This window comes from Microcaecilia unicolor, chromosome 1 (assembly GCF_901765095.1).
Source record: "Microcaecilia unicolor chromosome 1, aMicUni1.1, whole genome shotgun sequence".
In the NCBI taxonomy this organism is placed as follows: domain Eukaryota; kingdom Metazoa; phylum Chordata; class Amphibia; order Gymnophiona; family Siphonopidae; genus Microcaecilia; species Microcaecilia unicolor.
In genome coordinates this window covers 57,354,345-57,377,682 of record NC_044031.1, presented here as the reverse complement: position 1 = coordinate 57,377,682, position 23,338 = coordinate 57,354,345, and the positions used below count along the sequence as shown (strand labels likewise).

General features: G+C 42.1%; 1 protein-coding gene across 6 annotated transcripts in view; it reads left to right on the top strand.

The window, feature by feature from the left end:
• The window catches only part of ZBTB47 (zinc finger and BTB domain containing 47), a 296,099-nt gene that overhangs the window by 61,071 nt on the left and 211,690 nt on the right, over positions 1 to 23,338 (top strand). For 2 of the 6 annotated variants that reach the window (XM_030197617.1, XM_030197634.1), the window contains exons 2-3: positions 4,054 to 4,186; positions 13,652 to 13,724. The exons of 1 other annotated variant lie outside the window; for it this stretch is intronic. The gene's annotated coding sequence lies outside the window, so the exon portion shown is untranslated. Of the gene's footprint in view, positions 1 to 3,371; positions 3,457 to 4,053; positions 4,187 to 13,651; positions 13,725 to 23,338 lie in introns of all 6 variants that reach the window. 3 more of the 6 variants (XM_030197641.1, XM_030197647.1, XM_030197626.1) reach the window with 2 other exon arrangements.

The window sequence follows — 23,338 nt, the reverse complement described above, 5'->3', positions numbered from 1 at the left end:
GATCTTTGCCTCTGATATGTACAATCTTTAAACCTATATGAAGATATGAGCAAAGCTATCTTAAGCATAGAAACTTCCACCTGGATGTTAATAAGCAAGCTGCATAGATAAAAGATCTGCTATTGAAATAAATTAGTCTGGTCATTCTTTTTTTTTTTAACTACATATGCTAAATACCAGATGGAGGTCACTGAGATTGTAATATCAAAGAATGTTAGAGACTAGTCTCCATTGTGCTGTAAATTGTAGGTTGAGATCACAAGAATTGAGTCATTTTAGAAACCGATTAAATTGGTCAGGCATTCCTGATCAAATGAGGAATATGTCATCTATGTAGTATTTCCAAGTAAAATAACTGTGCCTTAAAAGGAGATGAGTACCCAGTTATTTTAAGTATAGGCAGTGTAAAGGCAAACAGCTGAAGGGTCCATGATGACATCCATTGCTGTGCCTTTGGTCTGTAAATAAAACCTGTCTTGGAACATAATCAAGGTGAGCTCTATCAAGTTTAAGATAATTCTAGCTGAAAAATATATGATGAAGTTGAGGTAGCAAAAATTCCACTTTCTAGATTGCCCTTCTCTGAGGGATATTTTTATATAAAGAAGTATCTAAATTGGCTAATAGATATCCAGACAGAATCTCATGAGACAATTGCAAAACATGGGTTAAATGAGATGAGTCACATGATTGATGTGAGGGACCAGGGACTAAAGGCCATGAAAAGACCAGTGGGCATGTCTTACCTTAAACTGATGGTTTTAGTTAGTAATGGAGATGCTGGTACTGTTCCAGAAGATCCTTCTAGCAGGGTGGTGTCTCAGGTCCTGGTAATATCAGGTAGTTTTTCTCATTTTAGGAAATACCAACTAGAGCCAAATCATATCCCATGGCCATCGTATTATATGGGGCTACATCTGGAACTCCCTGCCTGCAAATTTCTTGTGTTTTTTAAAAATAAGACCTCCTTTGACAAATTATAAATATCTCCACATATGAAATATAAATCAACTTCAGTTCATTTGGACATTCAAATGAGCTATCATATCAGTGAACCTATATAGTATGTATTACTACTACTACTACTATTTAGCATTTCTATAGCGCTACAAAGCATACGCAGCGCTGCACAAACATAGAAGAAAGACAGTCCCTGCTCAAAGAGCTTACAATCTAATATGTATCTGTTTTTATTACTGCCAGGTTCTCTCAAATATAATCATTGGTCTAGAGAATTATAAATATCCACAAAACGTTAATAGACCAAATGAATGTCCAGTACTTAGCTTAAAAAGCTGAAATAATCACTGAAGTAATTCTCATAGTAGAGTAATCTAACTCAGAATTCTCTCTCTTTTTCAAATGTTTTCTGCAGAGGTTAGATGATACATGATGCGGTTTGATGCCATCATCCATCCATCCATCATCCTGTTAAAGAAAATATTAGTTAGAAATATTTAGAACAGTCAGTTGGAAAATCTGCACATCTATTCCAAGGCAGTATGCTGTTGAAAGTGCAGAAGATGTCTAGTTCCCTAACAAGTATCAGGGTGTGGAGACTTCTTTTGATTTTATTGTGTCAGAACATGGCCTTTCTCCTTTAAGATTTCATCTCCACCATTGTCTTGTGCTTCAGGAAAGCTTGGATTAGGAGTTGGCCCTTAGTTCCCTCAAGGAACAGGTGACTCCCCTACTATAAGGGTGCAAGTAGCACAGGAGGCAGGCCTCTTTCAATTAAAAGGAAGCTTTTGGAACAAGGAGTCATAGGATGAGGATGAAAATGCGTAGACAAGACTAATCTAAGGAAATATTTCTTTACTGAAAGAGTTGTGGATGCATGAAACATCCTCCATTGGAGGAGGTGGTGATGAGGACATGATTCAAATTCAGGAAAGCATGGGATAAGCACACAGGATCGCCGAGGGGAGAAGAGAAGATTGTAGAGCTTAGTAATTGGTGTGGATATGCAGTTTGGAAAGGCCGCATGGTCTCTTGTAATTTTTATTTATTTATTTGTTTGTTTCTAAGTTCAAGAGAAGTCAGTAGTGGCTCATCTGTATGTAGTTTGCTTTCTTAAAGGGTTGAAGAATGTTAAGAGTTCAGTCTGCAGAATGGAACTTCCTTGGGATCTTTGAATAAGCTGAAGCCTCCTCTGGCTGTGATTTAAATATCAAAATGATATAGAGAGTTACAATAACATAACCTGACTGCAATGGTGGAATGAATATCCTTGGTTTAATTAGTTGCTGCCAAGTAGGCTGTCAATCGATAAATTAGCATCACTTAAAAAAAACAGCACATTGCCACGCTAATTTGCATGTTCCTTTTCAAATGATGATATACTTTAACCCATAACCTTGTCACATATACTCAAAATACACCTACTGTCAGCTCTACTATTAGAGGACTTTGATGTTAAAAAGCCACATGACTGCCAATTGTGTTGAACTCAACACTAAGTGGTGGCTAGAAAGCAAAGCTGCCATTTCATCAAACATTTATTTGGAAATAGCCATATTTTGATCATCCATTTCTGTAAACATTGATCAGAATGTCATCCATGGAAAAATATAACTGCTATTTTATATAAATTTGATTGTGACTATCTGTTCTAAATATAAACTAAATAGCATTGGTGAAAGGAATGACGTTTGACCCCCCCCCCTCCCCACTCAGTTGACTAATAATCATGTATGTTAACCTGTAAATGTACCTCTTGCTTTGGATTCAGCTTTGAATCCCTACATCATGTTAATTTATCAAATAACAGGCCTTGGTGGGCAATGTCAGAAGCCACTGATAAGATCCTTGATTTGACACAATCCACTTTGGCTAGCAAAACTGTGGTCTTGTCAATAACCCAATTGTAGGGGGTAGATTTACTGAGTTTGATAAAATTAACCATCATCTGGAAAAGACCACTTTTTTCAATTCTTTTGCCAGGTTGGAAATAGAACAAAATTAGCAAGACCTTCACTACCCCTTTCTTCTGTATGAGGTTTATAACTGCCCATTTGAGTGGAGGAAGTAATTCCTTTTCCAGTGATAAATTTAACATCTATGTTATGAATTGTTTTAGCTGCTTGGCCACATCATGAGTGCACAGGCTTCTTCAAATATCATTCAAACCATCTAGAAAACTAGAAGTATTTCACATACCATTTCTAAATCTTTAATATTAGAAAAGCTGGGTAAAATAGTAGGGTATGGAGAAAGATCTGCTGATTTTTCTGTACCAGCATATTTTGGTGGGACTTTCACCAAAGTGTAGATAGGTACACCATAAATTGTGAAATAGGGTAAATAAGCATAATTGGTCTTGGCATGCAGTAGGGTCCATTTATCTGACACTAGACAATTATCTGTTTCAGAAAGCTCTCAAGGCCAGTGTTCACAGTCACACTGCACCTTGATTTTTGTAAGAGATGCAAGTCTGCGACTACCATAGGCCTTTTGGTGGGTACCTGAGCCAAGGAGTAGAGGTGATGTTAGAACTGTGACAAATGTAATTGTGCTATTAGAAAGTGGAGCATACTTGTACCATAAGGGTTAGGGATCTTCTTGTGTTGGGGTGTATTTAGGTTGCACAGATTCACAGTTGAAGTGATGACATGTTAGACTGTTGGGCAGGTGACTTGACTTGGCACTCGGAGTTGTGCATGAGCATGTTACACAGCATGAGTTGGGCTCTGACACAAAAAAAGGGGGTGCCCTATCTTTGAGCACAATGAAAGCTCTCTGGAATGGGAGAGGGTGAGAGCACTGCATAGAATTGGCTCTAGCTAATATTATATTGGGCCTACTGACCTTGAAATCCATTGACTACCTAGCTTAACACATGACAGGAGGTTGGAAACCTCAGTATGAAAAATTGCTGTACTTTCTGAATAACTCTTCAGCCTATTTCACTTCATTCTCCCACCTCTCTTCGCCCACCACCATTCAACAGGTAGCATAAGACGGGAGATCACCACTGCTGTAGTTTTAGTAGTTAAGTTTAATTATCTTTAATTTTTCATTTGGGGAGTTTTAATTAATTTTATTTTTTTGCAGGTTTATGCTTCCAAGTGAAGGTTAACTGAACCCCAGCCTATGTGTACAGCAGAAATAGCTTCCTTCACTTCAGTGAAATCTACACACTGACTTGGGGGTTATGGTGTGTCTGACGATATAAAGGGATTATCTGGTACGTGATACTAGTTTATACCAGTGGTACTACATTTTCTCCTGTCTTGAGGGCCTTGAATAAATATATGCATGAAGCAGGTCTGGTTCAGAATTGATCTACCAAAATGGTTCAGGGCCTGTAACACAATGGGTAATGCAGTTGATATACTGCCTTTCTATGGCACAACCAAAGTGGTTTACATATTATATACTGGTACGTTTGCTGTCCATAGTGGGCTCAAAATCTATGTTGTTTTTTTTTTTTTTTTTGGGGGGGGGGGGGGGTTCCTTGTATGTGCCGTGGGTTCAGTGACTTGCCCAGGGTCACAAGGAGCTACAATGGGAATCGAACCCAGTTCCTCTGGTTTTCAGACCAATTCTTACAAATAAGCATAATGGATTTGAACTCATTGGGTGAAGGGTAGGGAGACAAGCAAGAGATTTATTTTTCTAGATTCAGCAGTTTCCTATTGCTTTTGACTTCTAGCTCAATCAGAACTTGCTTCTGTTGGGTTTACAGTATCATGAGAATTTATTACCAACCACTTGTGGTTTCTTCCTTTTTGCTCCCTACACCTAACCCCTTGTAACCCAGTTATTGCTGTGACTGTACTTGGTCAAGGACCAAAGACTGCAGCTTTCACCAAAATGGGATTTGCGTGCATAGAGCTTGGCCAATAGATTTCAATACTGTATAATGGCTGAAATTCCTTCCCTTTCCACCCAGGGGCAATGAATGCCACATCCTGGCCTCAAGAGTTCAGGAGTCTTGAGCTCTCTGCATTAGAGAGTTTCCTTTATGAAGTGGTTCCTGGCACATCCACAGGATTATTATTATTTTTTTTTAATAGAAGAAGCCCAAGTAGTCTTCATTTGCCGCCTCCTCAAAGAAAAATCCTTATGCTAGATTTTTCCTCTGTACAATCTGAAAGACTTTTCAGATTGTAGGAACAGCCTAATGGTTAGTGCAGAGTGCTGAGAACCTGGGGAACTGTAGCTCCTTGTGACTCTGGGCAAGCCAGTTAATCCTCCATTGCCCAGATATAAAACTTAGATTGTGAGTCCACTAGGGACAGAGAAAGTATCTGCATATGATATGTAATCCACTTGGATGGACTACAGAAAGGTGGGTATATCAAATCCATGACCCTCAGGTTTGAGCTTCTCTCTCACCTGCTCCAAAAGGAGTCATAACTGGGTCTTCCACTTGGCAGGACTACTGTTGAGCCACTTGTCCAACCAGGGTAGCATTTCTGATAGAAAAAGATCAGCTTTAAGAGGTTACGGTGCAGACTGGAAAGGCCAAGAGAAAATGTAAGGCAATGAACTCTCAAAGGTCCTTCTTACCAAAAGCCTTTAGGAGGAGTCTTTATTTATGCTAATAATATTTGAAAGTTTGGCTTTATGATTAAGCTTAGCATTATAACATAGAGTATGATATAGCTGAAGCCTTGTGTGATGCTGAGTAATATCTGCTTAAAGTAGTTTACTGCAGTAGAACTAATAAAGCTAACGTCAAAACATTTATACAAAATAAGAACAAATACCAAATGAAACAATATTTACACAAGCAGATCCTAACGAAGAGAGAACATTTAGGCCATAAAACAACAGATCGATATAGAATGTGAAAACTGGGAAAAGCTATTTCTGTTCAATCGTAAATGGACCAAGAGCCTGATATAGTAAAGGGCAAGGTGATTTTGCAGAAGTGGGCTTTGTAGAGAAAATGTTAAGATTGTCCACAAATATTCAGAATGCTGATTCTTTTGGCATTTTGCTCTTTTCTCTGCAAAGGCCACATTTGTGCTGCAATGTAAAATACAAAGCAGCTCATTTAAACTGAAGTTTGGAAGAATGGGTGCACATAGGCATCTTGGACCTGTTTTCTGCATACCCCTGCACCGGTGTCATGCAGTACCCTTGGTTAAAAGGCCCCATGTAGGAGAGTATCCCTCCAGAGGCCCTCAAATCCATATAGGGCCTCTAGTCAGAATGATAACCCCTTTAAAAGGAGGGGGAGTCTAACACATGCTTTATCCCAAAGTTGTAAACCCAACAGAGGGACAGACGCAACAATCCCTATACTCTGTGTCTCAAATGTCACCATTTTGAAAGTGGCGCAGCCTGAACCCTACCCATATATTCTGTGTTCCATTTTAAAATAAGGGGCAGGAGATGCAGCAAGGTAGGACAGAAAGACAGCAGGGAGCCTATATACAGGGCTTTTTTTTTTTTCAGAGGGTACTCGAGGATACTGAGTACTGACACCTTTTTCCATTGCCTGTTAAAATTGAACAGTGATCTCCAAGTATTAATGAAAAACCCATGCTTTTACCACCAATTCTACCTTTTTATAGATTTTGTGGCTTATTGCAGAGGGTGTGGCTATTATGGGGCATATCCCTCGGTGATCACCCCACTCTGAGGGATGGCCTGGCATTTGAGTACCTGCACCTTATTTGCTTGAAAAAAAATGCACTGGCTGGGTCTTAGAGGAGGGAGGGGGCACTATTTGTGGACCGTTAGTCCACCAGTAATTTGAAGCTACCTGTGGGCCTCTACCAGGGGGCAACAGCCCTAACTAAGGCTTCTTATGCAGACTAACAAATGATATATTCGTATTCCCATGGCTGGAAATGGGTAGTGTTACCAGCTATGGGATCTTGAGTAAATTATTTTGCAATATTTAGCGATAGAATACAGATAAGTCAGGAGCTCATTTTATATCCCAATGCTACATGCACATGCTGCTAAACAGTTGCTGACCAGTTACATTTTTTTGTAGGCTGGTACATCAGCCTATAAATGTGAATCAAGATAAAAGTATACCTAATCTAAATGTCTGTGTTTGTCCTTCTTATAGTAAACAATATCAATCTTAAGAACTGTGTCACTTCCTTTCTATTTAAAATCCCTGGGACAGAATCCAACTTTACAAATAGGCCCTGACAAAATAGGCCCAATTCAAAACTAGTGGGACATGCATATTTGTAGCAGCTCAAGAGCAATGTGTTTTTCTTAGGGTACCATCACTTCTTCCTCCTTGACCCTGAGAGAAAACCAGCATCTGTGGAGGCAGTGGCAGTAACATAAACCCCCCATTGCTTCTGCTCCTCCTGCCCCATTTAAACTACCATGGGGTCAGAGATGTGGAGCAGCAGTGGACAAGGGACTCTTCTTATTCCTCCGACCTCTTCCTAGGCCCTTGACTACTGTGTGCTGCAGGTAACAGCTGCGGGCTATGCATATACACCTGCACTTAAATGCATGCATACGTCTGGAGAGATGGAGAGATTTATTCTCAACAAAAGTTCAAGATTGCCTTTATTTGATAAACTGCCACAGGGAAAATTCCATCCTAGAGGTTAACAATAAAGTTATTAATAACAGGAGAAATAAACAAGAAAAAGAACTACAAATTCAGTAGGAAACCAGAAAATAAAAAGGGAGGTAGCAAGGAGGCGTGGGTAAGATGGACCTAAAATACAGACGTGGATTCCCTGTTTCACTTAGGGAAACCTCATCTTATTGTGAAATGTGCCTGAATACCCCCCCCCCCCCCCCCCCAAATTACCAAACTAAACTATATCCCCTCTCCCGCCGTAGTTCAATTCATTGAATAAGATATTTGGACTTGATATATTAAGAGGCAGATTTAAATAAGACATGGAGAAGGGAATTCACATCACCAAGTCAGAATGTGGGGAATTCCAATATTGTTTTACAAGAGGCTCTGAGAAATGTAGAGGCTTTTGTAAAAGAGGTGCAAGACCACATGGCAAAGTACTTCCACATGCAGAGAGAGCAGCGACTTTAGAAAGCTGTACTGGGGGGGGGGGAGGGGGACGGGACCAAATTGCAACCTTACCCCCTCCCTCACATAGAGAGGGAAGCAGTTTTTTAAACTCACAGCGCTTTCTGTAAAGGGTCCTGATGCCAGCTCTCTCCCTGTTAGAATCCCCCCTCCCACCTGTGGCACAGAACATCCCATTCTTGTTTCAGGGCTGACACATGACAGCACCCACCCACCCCCAAAGGTGCAATATCCAGAAACTTGCTAGCCCCCTCATCCCCAGATCCAGTCCTTGGGTTTACTAGAGGTTTCTTGGTGTCTAGTGGGACTGGAGTGATGCCCACTGACTCCTGCCTTGTGCCATCGAAAGTGGTTGCCAAGGTATCATAGTAATATAGTAACATAGTAGATGATGGCAGAAAAACGCCTGCACGGTCCATCCAGTCTGCCCAACAAGATAAACTCATATGTGCTACTTTTTGTGTATACCTTACCTTGATTTGTATCTGTCATTTTCAGGGCACAGACCGTATAAGTCTGCCCAGCAATATCCTCGCCTCCCAACCAGCCCCACGTCCCACCACCGGCTCTACCACCCAATCTCGGCTAAGCTTCTGAGGATCCATTCCCTCGGAACAGGATTCCTTTATGTTTATCCCACGCATGTTTGAATTCCGTTACCGTTTTCATCTCCACCACCTCCCGTGGGAGGGCATTCCAAGTATCCACCACACTCTCCGTGAAAAAATACTTCCTGACATTTTTCTTGAGTCTGCCCCCCTTCAATCTCATATCATGCCTTCTAGTTCTACCTCCTTCCCATCTCCGGAAAAGGTTTGTTTGCGGATTAATACCTTTCAGATATTTGAACGTCTGTATCATATCACCCCTGTTTCTCCTTTCCTCCAGGGTATACATGTTCAGGTCCGCAAGTCTCCTCTCATACGTCTTGTAACGCAAATCCCATACCATTCTCTTAGCTTTTCTTTGCACCGCTTCAATTCTTTTTATATCCTTAGCAAGATACGGCCTCCAGAATTGAACACAATACTCGAGGTGGGGCCTCACCAACGACTTATACAGGGGCATTAAAACCTCTTTTCTTCTGCTGGTCACTCCCCTCTCTATACAGCCTAGCAACCTTCTACTTACAGCCACTGCCTTGTCACACTGTTTCGTCGCCTTCAGATCCTCAGATACTGTCACCCCAAGATCCCTGTCCCCGTCGGTACCTATCAGACTCTCACCGCCTAACACATACGTCTCCCGTGGATTTCTACTCCCTAAGTGCATCACTTTGCATTTCTTCGCATTGAATTTTAATTGTCAAACCTTAGATCTGGCAGTTATTGAGACACAAGATGAGGCACAGTGTTCATTAGACACTAGAGAACACCTTCCCTCATAAGCTTGGAGGGGGTTAAGGGGGGGTATGTTTGAACCTGGGGGAGCCTTGCACATGGTGGGCTGTTGGCCACACATGGAAGCCTTTGCTGCGAGGGTGGGGGTTATATTCAGCAGTATAGGAGGGGTGCAGATGTCAGTGTATACAACTGCCCCTACAGCAGATGCTTAGATGTGTTTTGGGACAATTTATACTGATGTCTGTTAATACAGATGTGGATTCCTAATTGAAACATATGTGTATTTTAGGTCCACCCTACCCATGCCCCCTGGGCTATCTAAACATACTGAGCTTCGCCATGTATGAATGGCCCCTGTTTTGAAATGACATGTAAACATCTGGATCTATCCATATGTTTAAATGTTGCCATTTGTGTGTTGGGATGTTTCTAAAATAAGGGCCTAAATGCAAGGATCCAGAAGCACTCTGAAATTATTGTTTAATTTTATCATCTTCTTCCAAATTGCCCTTTTTACTCCCTTTACTCCCTCTATTCATTTATATAACTACCAGTATCAGCTAATGACTGAGTGTACTAGTCACCTACATAGTGCACAGGAATGCTCCTCCTAGATCCTACATTTCAACTGTTTTCTAGCCTGCTTTCTGATGGGATTAAAGACTTAAAAGTTCGCTTTGTGTGCGTTTCCACTCGCTCATTTGTAACTTTTGATGCTAGCACAGAACTTGAAGGATATATTAGGTGGGGCGAGGATTATGTTTGGTGGTAGAGTAGAGGTGCATGTGTGTGGGTGGGGAGGTCTGTCAGTTCCATGTGTATCTGGATAGAGCTTCACTTTTTATGGGTGAGGGGGAATTAGGTGTGTTTGTCCCTCCCCTCCCTGCAACCCAGCAATTTGCTTTCTGTTCCTTTTGTGCAAGCTTGTTCCAAGCTCAGACCTAATGAACCACAAACAGGCCAGAATATCCCTAATGAATATGCATGAGAGAGATATGCACACACACTACTTCCACTGAATGACGATCAATGCCATGCATTTTCATCAGGAATAGCATGAAAATCTGACCTGGTTTAGTGGTGCTTGAAAACTGAACTTGGGACAAGCCTGCTTTTGGATTCATTATTGTGATCTAGCTTACCTAGGGGACGTCCACCAGTTTGTGTCCCCTTGCAATTTAACTAGCCCCATCATTGCTATGGACCATGCACAAAATCTCCCCGTCAGGACCCTAAATCTAGCTATTAAGTGTCACTAGCCTGAGGAATGGAATACCTTGAGCAGGGAAAGAAACACAGGTTCTCCACATGGCAGTACACAGCACTGCTGCCGAGTCACCAGCCTGGCCCTCATTCTAACTTTCTAAGCACTGCATCCATTCTGTATGTGATGTGATCATGTATGCTATTTATTCTGTAATGAAATAGATAGGATGTACTAGGTATATTCAGTCAGTCTGAGAAAAAAACAGGTTTGTAAGTTGGTAAATTTAGTTTAATATACCATAAGTCCTTGTACTGTTCAAATAAAAATATATTTTTAGGTCCACTCTGTGTAAACATACCTGACCCTACTACCATATGTAAGGTATTTCTCATATTTCTGTATCTCTTAAAAGCAATGGAGTTAAGAGATCCAAAATATTCAAAAAAATATGTTGTCTTGAAATAAGCATGGGCTTGCATTTTTTAAGAATTGACCTGATTTGTCTGTATCTGTCAAAGAGTAAAAGATAGTGTCCCAGGCCCAAAACAGGCTATTCTTGAATCAACCAGACAGAGCTTTCTTTTTCACTTCAATATTTTTCTGGAATGCAATGCTTCTAGCTATATGTGCAGAATCATCCCTGAAACCATTTAAAATTTGCTTTGAAAACATTGCTTTGGCTCTGCATAGAGTGGTGTCCATCTGTCAGTGTTTGCTCTTTTTTCCCCCTTGTTCCCCTCCTTTTCTACTACTACTAATTTCTATAGCGCTACTAGACGTACACAGCGGTGTACACATTATATGCAGGTACTTTCTCTGTCCCTAGAGGGCTCACAGTCTAAGTTTTTCTACCTGGGGCAAAGGAGCTGCAGTGGGAATTGAACCCAGGTTGCCAGGATCAAAGCCCGCTGTACTAACCATTAGGCTATCCCTCCACTCTTCTTTTCCTTTCCCTCTTCGGCCATGATGACCCACTTATCTACCTACCTACCTCCCTTCTAATTCTTCTTCTAACTTGACTTTGAGTGTATGACTTTTCTTTCCTATCCAAAATTGTAGTTCCTTTACTATTAAATATTTGTAACTTTTTAGCCTGTACACCGCCCTGGTCTTCCAATTAGTAAGGGTGATACAGAAAGTGAAATAAGTGGAAATGAAATGAACATTTGATATGCCACCTTTCTGTGGTACAATCAAAGTGTTTTACATATTATGTGCAGGTACTTTCTCTGTCCCTAGGGGGCCATAATCTAAATTTTGTACCTGGGACATTGGAGGGTTAAGTGACTTGCCCAGGGTCACAAGGATCTGCAGTGGGATTGAACCCAGCTCCCTAGGTTCTCAGCCCGTGGCAAAGAGTAGCAGTCTCAAAACTTTGGCATGGGAGAGGGGTTTGCATACACGTGTTGCTGGTATTCTGAAGAATGTTTGCACTCTTCTTCAAGTACTTCTACTGGATTCAGGCCTGTGTTATAAGAGCAGGTTGGCTTGTTTACAAAGTAGAAATAACATGTATATACCGTCATCAACCTGTTGTTTTTAACCATTTTCTCCCCCCTCCCCGTTATTTGGGTTCCAACAATTTCAACAGTTTTAGCGAAGATGCAACTAATAAAGTTCGCCATGCACTATATATGTCTTGATTATACCAAAAGATAATGAGCATAACTAATACCTACTCAAAGGTCCGGCTACTCTAACTTCGACTGTTATCCCTTTCAATATATTCTTTGTTTATAGAACTCCCTGAACATAAACAACTCCCCATACCCATCATTCCATTTTCCGCAATTTGTTCCAACATAATTGTTGGTATTAAACCACAGTATTCTCCTCCATTCTTATTAACAGACTTCACGTCAGCTCAGAACCTATACCATAACAGCAAGATGATAAAAGCATTCATCAGCCTTTTAGCCATTTATCTCCCCCCCCCCAACCCTAACCACCTTATCTTACCAACTATTATCAACTTTAATACCCTGTCCCCAATATAGCAACAGATGTTTAACATATTTACCTCCCCCTTCCAAGTCCAAGTTGAACCCTATTAATCATTTTATTAATCTCTACCCGTCCCCAACTGATAGTCTTCCCTCTCCAAGAAGCAATTTAGTTGCTTTATTCTTTTTCATTTATATGAAAGGAGAGAAAAGGGCAAATAGAAAAGTGCCCTGCATGAGTTCAAGATCGCAGACTATCCAGCCATCATACAGCAGCAATGGTACCAGCCATGATGCAATTACCCATCAGGAAATGTCATTGAAAAATAGTCTTTAAACCAGTGTTATAATGTTTTAAATTCTGCTGTAATCTAAGGTATTGGGGTAAGGCATTCCGTAACATTGGGACCAGACAAAAAATGCAGATGCATGCCTACGATCAAGCCAAGCAGCAGCTAAAGGATGAAGTAGAAATTGATTTTGTCCTTGGGCCATAGGTCTTGAACAGAGGAATAAGATATCAACAACTGAGAAAGATAAACAGGTTGCTCTTTTAGTTTGTGGAGGCTGATGCGTCTTATCTGTTTGCACCACAGGCAGCCAGTCTCTTGATTGGGTGGATCTTTATTTTGTTTTCTTTGTGGATATGACATAGTTTCTCCCTAAGAGAAGGAGTGAGCCAGAGGTTAGTGGGGTTTATGGTAATTCAGAAGGCAGGGACAATTTTGGCTCACCAGCTTTTGCAGATCCACTGTATGTAAATTAATTGTGGTAATCTGAAAAGTCCAGGAGAAGGTTTAGAATTACCTAGCTATGTTAATACATACTAACAAATGAGGACCATAAGTGGTGAGACCTTGATTGATGGGCTGTCAACAAGGGAATGTGAACTAAATGGCTGTCTAAGTTCAGTAGGAATATAGCATATGGTATGGATTCTCTGAGCTGAGTTCCAAAGTGTCAATAAAAATGTTTCCCTTTATCAGAATATAAATGTCAGATTATTATTTTTTTTTTTTTAAGTAAAAGGGCTGGTAATTGAGTAGGGGAGAAAGAGGAAGATTTTTGATTGAATGAAGGGGAAAGGCAAATGCTTTGCTCAGATGTATTGGGCAGGTCAAGTCCATGGTTCGTGCTGTTTGCATTCAGTTCTGTGTTCGTATCTCTCAATCAGGGCCAGCGGACTGAGACCAGAGGTCATCTCAGAAAAGCAAGGCAACAGAAACTAAGGCTTGTCGAGCTGCTAGGTAAATATTTGTCTATGGAAAACATGTAAACACAGAATATTGAGGGAATTACATCGATAGGGTAAATTTAGAAAGGAAACGAAAATTTTTATCTGATTGTCCATTCATTTTGGCAGTTTTCTCCACATGGTCCCAGTTCTGATTAGACTGAAGAGCAGAGTTCTGACCCCAAAATCAAGATATATTAATGGTGATTTGTTGCACAGGATATTTTGCTTCTTTTTTTCCCATTTTCAAAAACTAACTAACTAACTACTTAACATTTCTGGAGCGCTACTAGGGTTACGCAGCGCTGTACAGATTAACAAAAAAGGACAGTCCCTGCTCCAAGGAGCTTACAATCTAATGGGCTATCAATAGAAATCAAACAAAATAAAACATGGAAAAGAAAATAAGATGATACCTTTTTTATTGGACATAACTTAATACATTTCTTGATTAGCTTTAGGAAATAAGCAAATGTGCTAGCTGACAGTGTATATAATTTTATTTTAGTTATATTTGTACCCCGCGCTTTCCCACTCATGGCAGGCTCACTGCAGCTTACATGGGGCAATGGAGGGTTAAGTGACTTGCTCAGAGTCACAAGGAGCTGCCTGTGCCTGAAGTGGGAATCGAACTCAGTTCCCCAGGACCAAAGTCCACCACCCTAACCACTAGGCCACTCCTCCTCCTATAAGTGAAAACATTCAAGCATTACTATGACAGTCTGACAGGGTGGGAGGATGGGGGTGGGTAGGAGGTATGCATGGGGACATCAAAGCATAATCATTGATATTCTAACAGGATGGGTGTGGATAGGTGAGGGGGAGGGTGATCAACATACAGCTTTATGGTTTATAATGGGCTAGGAACCCCAGATCCTTGTTGAGTCCTTTCTGTTGGGTGTTAAAATATTCAATCATTCTGACTTCAAAGGTCTTACGTTCTTGTATGGTTTTAAAGTTACCTTTCAGGATTCTCACTGTGAAGTCACTGGTACAGTGTCCTGGTCCTGTAAAATGTTGACCAACAGGCGTGGGTACCCTACTGGCACCAGTATTGTTCATGTGATGTCTATGTAAATTGAATCTTGTCTTAAGCATCTGGCGAAATGTCAAGTAGGGGCAGTCTAGATTACCTGAATAAAAATAGTGCTATCATATATTGTTTGCCATTTGAGAAAAGGCCATGTGCTTCATAGAAATCTTTATGGCAAATTATTTTCAGAATGTTGAATTTAATATAAAAAAAATGCAACTTGCCTCCTTCACAATAGATAATGTGTGTGTTAAAAATGTTTTAGAAATATGTATGTATACACACACTAATTTTGTGTTGTAGTACACGGTGACTACTACACACTTTCATTCAGTCTGAAAAATTAGTTTTTTTCCCGTTTGTACTCAGGAGTATGGAATTGAAGTGTCTAAAGATGAGGCAGTTTTTGTATTCAAGAAACAAGATTTGGGGCTTATTTTATGTGTTCAATTATTTGCTGATCTATACAGACTGCTTGTTCAAAACAGTTGTCCTAAGAACATGAGGTGTGTGTTTGTGCTAAATTAGGGTATATACAGTATGTAAACTAAGGGTTTTTCTTTTTTAATTATAAGCATATATGTGTGATATTTTGAAGCTTAAGTCAGGTACAAAAGTGGATGACTGCACAGTCGTTGTAAGCATGTGCAGCCCTTTCCATGCACATCTGTTCAGTTGTTTTTTTTCCCACTCTGTCGAATAGATGTGAAAACAAAGCTCTGCCACCAGTTTGGTAAGATTTTATTCTGCATTTTTCTGATGTTCTTTGTCCTATTTTCTTTTATTTCTTTATTTAAAAAAAAAAAAAAGTCAACAGAGTCTGTGTGGAAGAAACTTCCAGAACACAGACCCTCAACTTGTCTGCCCACTATAATCCGGACTGCTGGGTCTTCTAGATTTCCATGTTTGTTCACTTCAATTTCATAGGGACTGTCTTGTTTGACTCTGAAGATACTGAGATGAAATCGAGGAAGGTACTTTGCAGATTGCCAACATTAAGAAGGAAGTACTTCTGTGCTGAGTTGGCTCTTTGGCTGACCCCTACAGTTGAGCAATGAGTTGATGGCTGCACTTTAGGAAGCAAGTACACCTCCCCTTCCTGCCCTGGTTCAGGCCTCATATGCACACCGAAGGATTGGCTAGGCAGTGTCCTACACTATCTCTTCCTAGACCATCCGTTTACTTCCCTATTCAGTGGCCTATGAGGTCTGATTGCACAGAAACAAAATGTAGTGTCATTTAACAGTGATTGAGCTCCTTGGAGTTTCTCAGGCGAGAAATGTTTGTCTTCCCAGTGCTTGCTGAGACCGAGTTGTCCCTAGATCCAATCCTCATCGGTGGATCAGTGCTCACTGTGTTATTGGTCAGCTTGGGTCCACATCATTGCAGAAGATGATAGCACAATATGTGCTGAGGGATTGTTGAGTACTCAGCAAAGTGCACACAGGCCACTGGCTGAAATATTCTTACGTAACAACTCGATTAACTCTTGCAATGGTTTCATCTGCAGCAGGAACAATTTTATTATGTCCTCCATTGCAATACCATAGGAATCAAGTCTTCTATTATAAATTCTTCTGATTTCTAAGAAAACTAGGGCCTGCACCCTATCCTAGACCTCGCGGATCTCATCCTCTTTTTCTGCAAAGAGAAAATTCTTCCCTCCATTCTTCTACCTTTCCTGAAGAAGGGAGACTAGCAGTGCACATTGAATTTCAAAAATGCTTATACTTGCATCCCTATCCACATGCACAATAGATTTATATGTACACACACATTCAACTGTCCAAGGACAACTATCAAAATGACATTCTCATTTTCAGCCTTGCTTTGGTTTCAAAAAGGTTTTACCACATGTCTTGTACTTGCGGTTGCTCATCTTCACAAGCAAGACCATCTAGTTGTGGGGTTTTTTTTCCCCGTACCTTGATGACTGGTTTTTGTCAGTATCCTTGCACTGCTGCTTAGGAATGAGAATTCAGCTGCTCCAGAGTTTAAGCTTTGTAATCAGTTTCCAGAGTTGAATTTGCACTCTAAAAACAGGCTTTCATTCATAGAGGCCATTTTTAGTCGCAATATAAGCAAGGGCATTTCTGCTGCTGGACTGAATACATTCCTTGATGATGCATGTCTGTCAGAAGTCGCTGCCATGCCTAGGTACAGATGTTGGATCATATAACTACTGTAGTGCACAAAGTTCCTTTTGCTATCTGAATGAGATGATCTCAGTGGGTTCTCAGCCTTGAGTGAAACTGTTGTTTCTAACTTCTGTCTGCCATGCTACATGCTTTGCTTACAAAGTATACTGCATTAGCAGCTGTTTGATAACAACCTAGGGGGCCCGGTGCTAAAAATGTTAGTGTTGAAGGCGGTTAGAGCCAGACTAGCACACGCATTAATGTGCTCAGAATGTTCAGAGGGCTTTAGCCTAAGTATTAATGTGCGTGCCAAGATGTCCGCAAATTATATTATAAATTTGTTCAAATGGCTGTTAATGAGGTCAGTTGGTATTCCTTCCCAATTCTCAGGTGGCAGTGCAGAAACAAATGCTGGCTTTTAACGCTGAAAACACTGCCAGCTCAAGGGTGGCATTGAAGGTTTTCAGGAGGACATGTCTTGTCAGTTTGGCACGTTAAAGTGTAGGCTTTGTCCTCTCTTGTAAGGGAAAGAAAGCTTGTGCAAGTTTAAGTGCCAGTATTGAGAAACGAATGTGCTCAATACTAAGCAGAACCAAAACATGAAAGCTCACATTGGTGCTGTAAGCATTTATAGGTGAATAACTCTTCTGGGCAAAGCTACCCAATGAGTAATTCCCAGGTTCCGTTTACAGAAGTCTGGCTAAACCAACTTCCTAGCTCTCTGTCCAGGGGTGGTTATTATAAAGGAACCTGGCTGTTCTGGGCCTACACCAGAACTTTTCTTCTGTTAGAGAGAACTGGAATAAAACAAAGTCACTGCCCACTGCATATCCTTGAGTTTTTCCAGACCTGCCAGTTATTTACCACAAGCAGAGCTCTGCCACAAACAGAAAGTTGAATCTGCTTGGTCACTGAAGTGCAGGGTCTTAGTTCACAGACTCCATCTTGACATAGTTGTATACACAGGCTGAGACCAGCAGAGTGAGGCTCACAGGGAAATAGCCCTACGGTGCCTGTTTATCTACGCTTAAATATGAGCCTTAAAGTGCAAAGGCTCATTTTTAAAAGCGCAGAAGAATAGTGCTGATGTGTGTCTTCAATTCTGGTTTTGTATAGACTTGCGCACAAGAGTCCTGCTTACTGCAAAACCCTTGTGTACGTGTTCCAGGCACACAACTCCCCCTACTTTTGGTTTTACAGCGTGATTTAACTGCGTGTAAAATTTTTTAATATGATTGGCTTCAAGCATTTGTTACCTATTTTTCAGCGCTGTTGATGTGCTACAGGATTTTGAGCTGTGGGTTTTGGCACGAATGTTTGAGCATCGATCCCTCAGACGTGTTTGGTTTGGTCCACTGCAATTTTGTTTTGTCCTGACCATGAAAGTTTTTTGTTTGAATCTGTTTATTACATAAAAGCATGTCATATACACAGTCACTTAAACATATATTCTGAAATGTCTACAACATCTATCTGTGTGTTGCTGTCGCCATACATTTTCATAAACCCCAACATCCTCCCCCCTCCCCCCATTCCAACTATCCCTCAATTCTGAACAATGAGTTATAGATTAAATGACTCTATTCCTCCCCCCCAATGTTGTGCTGTTCAGATCAATCAGCACAGTCAATGTCATATCTGAGGCTTCGCATTTCTTTCTATGTTGCCTGCTACAAAGGGCTTTGTTTCTTATAGCCCTTCGCCTGGTGTCGCCTCTCTTATTATCTCTCGATATGATCTAATATTGTCTCCGACCTGTGCTCCATACGTGATTTCTCTCAAGTATGATACAGCGTGTTAGGTTATCTGGTGCTATGTCCTTTACCCTTCCCCCCCCTTCCCTCCCCTCACACACAGGAGCAAGCACCATCTCACTCAGGTAAATTATGACAGAGTCTTTCGGCCTCTAATTTAATATTCTGCTTCGGGCTGAGGGTTGTAAAGTGTCCCAAAAATTCGCCCAAGTCTTCTGCAGATTCTTTCCTTCCTTGGAGGACAAATCCAAAATCCCACGTCTTTCTAGGTTTAGTAGTTCGATCATTTGGGATCTCCATGCTCCCACGGTTGGGGCTTTTTCTTCTCTCCAATGCAACAAAATGGACCTTTTTCCCATCAGTATGGTTCTTCGTATGAAGGCCCCCAGACCTGGAGGTGCGGGGCGGGCCCATTCGTAGACTCCAAACAACATCAGTGGCTGGCTTTTGATCTGATGACCCCAGTATCTCTGTGTCTCGCCCATTATTCGAGTCCAAAACAATCCCACTTGCTGGCAAGACCAGAACATATGTCCTAGCGTTGCGGGGGTATGGTCGCACCAAGGGCAAGCAGCTGAGTCTCCAAAGCCAGCCTTAAAGGCTCGTGATGGTGAAATATATAGTCTGAGGATAAATTTGTAATCCATCTCCCAATAACGATTAAAAAGAGAACGCGTCTGTATGATGGTCAGGTACTTCTGCAATAGCTCTGCTGTAACTTCTGGTGTCAAGTCTTTGGCCCAACTCTGTGCTCTTGTCTGAAAGTCTATATCTTCCGTCGTGTCTCGTAAAAATCTGTGATGATATTTAAGTGGTACTGTATTCTGGGCTCCCAAAGTCAAAGCCGTGTTCAATGTGTCTTGAACATCTTCACTCAAATTAATCCAACCTAAGGCTGTGATATAATGTCTCATCTGCAGGCAGGCAAAGCGGTCTCTCTCTGTAAGTCCGAATTCCTTTTGTAGATCTGCGTACAATTTCGGTTTTCCTTCATCCGTCACCAGCTGACATACATACTGGATCCCCAGTGCTCTCCACCGGCTAAATGCCGCCGATGAGGAGCCTTCTGGGAAATCTGGGTTGTACTGTATTGGCAAAAAAGGGGTGACCCGCCAATCAAATTTGTGTCGATTGCATAACCATTTCCAGGCCGCTCTTGCTGCTTCAATCAAAGGGTTTGGGCCCTCTCCCGTGTTTAGTCTTTCTCCGGGGGCGTGCAAACTCCATCCCAAATGCACCCTAGGGGCCATTGTCTTTTCCAATTCTATCACTGAAAATTCACTTGTGCCCACTAACCAGTCTCTGATGTGTCTCATTGCACTTGCTATAGTGAGGTGTCTTATGTTGAGCAAACCCATCCCCCCTTGTGGTCTCGGCTTTTGAAGTATGTGGACTGGGAGCCTGGGTCTCTTCCCATTCCACAGGAAACTTTGCACTGCACGATGCAAAGCTCTCTCTTCCCTCTTTTTCAGGTAAAGTGGTAGCATCTGAAACAAATACAGCCACTTGGGAGCTATCATCATGTTAAACAAGCCTATTCGACCCGAGAGTGATAGTGGGCAAGCTCTCCACAACTTCAACAGACATCTGGTTTTGGCCAATAAGGGCCTTACATTTGCCTCATACAGTGTCTCCAGGGCCCTAGGGATGACCACCCCCAAATATCTCAGATGACCAGTCGCCCATTGCAGTGGGAATTCTCCTCTCCAGTCTGATTGCAGTGTGTCATCTAATGCTAAGGCCCTGGACTTTGATTTATTAAGGGAATAGCCTGAAAGAGTGCCATATTCCTTAATGGTGTATAGGAGACACTCCAAGGAGGTCTGCGGGTTACTCAGGAGAATCATAACATCGTCCGCATAGGCCAGCACTTTGAGCTCTCTCCTGCCAATCTCTATCCCTGTTATCCTACGTTGTGTTCTAATTTTAGCTAAAAGGGGTTCCAATGTTAAGAGAAAAAGCAGTGGGGACAAGGGGCAGCCTTGACGGGTTCCTCTCCCAATGTCAAATCCTGGGGTTCTAATTCCATTGACTCGGAGCATTGCTTGTGGGTTTGCATAAAGTGTTTCTATTGCATTTACAAACCACCCGTGTAATCCTATGCCTTGTAGTGTTTCGAACAGGAATGGCCACTCTACCTGGTCAAATGCACGCTCTGCGTCTAAACTAACCACCATTTTTTGTGCTCTTTGGGGGGAGTCAGTCATTAATGCTAATATCATTTTTCTCGTGTTCAGGACCGACTGACGACCCCGGACAAAGCCCACTTGGTCCTCATGAACAAGACGGGACATCCAAGGTGCTATTCTTTCTGCCAGGATACGTGATAGGAGCTTAACCTCTACATTAATCAGGGAGATAGGTCTGTAGGAGCCCGGGTTCAGCATATCTCTGTCTTTTTTGGGGATAAGACTTATGAGTGCTGTGTTTGCATGTAGGGGGAAATGACCCATTTCTACTACTGTGTTTAAATATTCAGTCAAGGGCCCCACAATCTGTGTGTTCAGTAATTTGTAAAACTCTCCTGAGAGACCATCAGGCCCCGGCGCTGAATAAAGTTTTAGTGCGCCTATTGCCTTTTGTAATTCTTTGGCTGACACCGGGGCATTGAGAAGGCTTACCTGATCTGCGGAGAGTTTCTCTAGCCCTACATCTTTCAAGTAGCTTTTTATGTTCTCCCGGTCTTCTGTGTACTCCTGTTTCCCTTTATATACCTTTGCAAAGTGTTGGTAAAAAGTGTCTGCAATCTCTCTGGGATCATGCGTTACTCCACCCGCCTTAGTGCGGAGTGCTGTGATGTAGTGTGGTTTGCGCGCACCCTTCACCAGTCTAGCTACCATCCCTCCCGTTTTATCTCCAAATTTATATAGTTTATATTTTCTGTAAAGAAGGGACCTCATTGTCCGTTCATGCAGAAGACTATTGAGTGCTACCCTGGTGGACATAAGAGTATCATAGTTCGTCTGTGTCGGTACCCCTGCATACGTCCGTCTCGCTTTCCCAAGCTGTTTTTCCAAGGTAATTATTCCCCGGGCAATTTGTCGATTCCGCTTGGTGACATAGGCTATGATCTCCCCCCTGAGCACCGCCTTTGCTGTGGACCAAAACAAGATCTCGTCTTCCTGATGTTCTCGATTATGTGTAACATATTCCTCCCACTTCTGATGTAAATATTTTTTAAAGTCACTTGACATGTACAGATATGCCGGAAACCTCCACCCCGGGGATTGTTGGAAAAGGGGGGTTGGTTCTAAATCCACCCAGATTAAAGAATGATCCGAGATTTCCTCTGGGCCTATAGAGGCATTTGTTACCCTAGGGAATTCTGTCTGCGATATGAGAATGTAGTCTATTCTGGACTGTGTCTGATGGACCCTGGATGTGTGTGTATAGTCCCTTTCTTCACCATGTAAGATTCTCCAGGGATCTACCAGTCCCATCTCCTGGCACAATGTTTCTAATATCGAAGGTGGAGCCGAGGAACTCGGTGGTTGGGATTTGGAGCGATCTAAGGCCACATCCATGACTTGGTTCATATCTCCGGCTAGGATCAAGGGAAGTGTACTAAGTCCCCCGCATTTCGCCAAGACTTCTGCGAAGAAGTCTGTGCCGGTTGTATTGGGGCCGTATGCCGACACTACCAGCATCTCCCTTCCCTGTGCGTTGATCCTAATTCCCACTAGCCTCCCTTCACCATCTTTAAATTCAAGTCTAGCAGAACACATAAGTGATTTATGAATTAGTATCGCTGCTCCTCCTCTCCTGCCCGTGGCTGGTGAACAAAACACTTCTCCTACCCAGTGACGTTTCAGTTTCTCATGTTCCTCTTGGGACAATCTCGTTTCCTGGAGACAGGCTATCCCCACCCCATGTCTCTGTAGTGCTGTTAAGATCTTGGTTCTTTTAATTGGGGAGGAGATCCCTCCTACATTCCAGGATATTATGCGTATTTTATTCTGCGCAGGAACGGATCAATGATAGGATGTCTGTGCTATGTTGCCAATCTGTGTCCCCTGGGCACCCAGCCTTACCCATGGGACTAACCATATTTGCCACTGTCTTACCCACTGAATCCCCCACTTCCAAAGTATGGGCGGTCCACCTCTGTCAAAAACTCTATACCTTATGTGCGACTCCTGTGTGTGTCCCTCTTTTACTAAACCCCCCTCCCCTAACTTCCCTTTATTCCCCTCTACCCTTTGTGGCCCATCTAATTTTCGAGCCCTAAACATCCAATCTCTTACTCAACTAGGGAGCCCCTTCCATGCCCGAGGCCCCCCCGCCCTGGAAGGTGCAAATCTTTTTTCCCCCTCGCCCTTTAAAGAAAGCCAACCTTGCAGGAGCTCACTCTCCCCTTCTTTGTTCATTTTGGTCAGCTGGGCGTTGTTCCAGTTCTGTAATATATAGGTGCGCAGCTTCTGCTGAATCAAATGTTTTCCAGTGACCCTCCTGTCGGATCTTAAGCACCGCAGGATATAGTAACATAAATCTGGCCTGCAGTGCATGGAGCCGTCGGCACAGCGGCGTGAATTTCTTCCGACGCTCTTGAAGGGAAACTGAGTAGTCCTGAAAAATTCTGATCTGATGTCCTTCATATTTTGTATCATCACGTTTTATGCGGTATCCACTCAGTATCTCTTGTTTATGTAGATAATTATGCACTTTCAGAATCACCGCACGCGGGGCCTGGCGGCCATCTTGC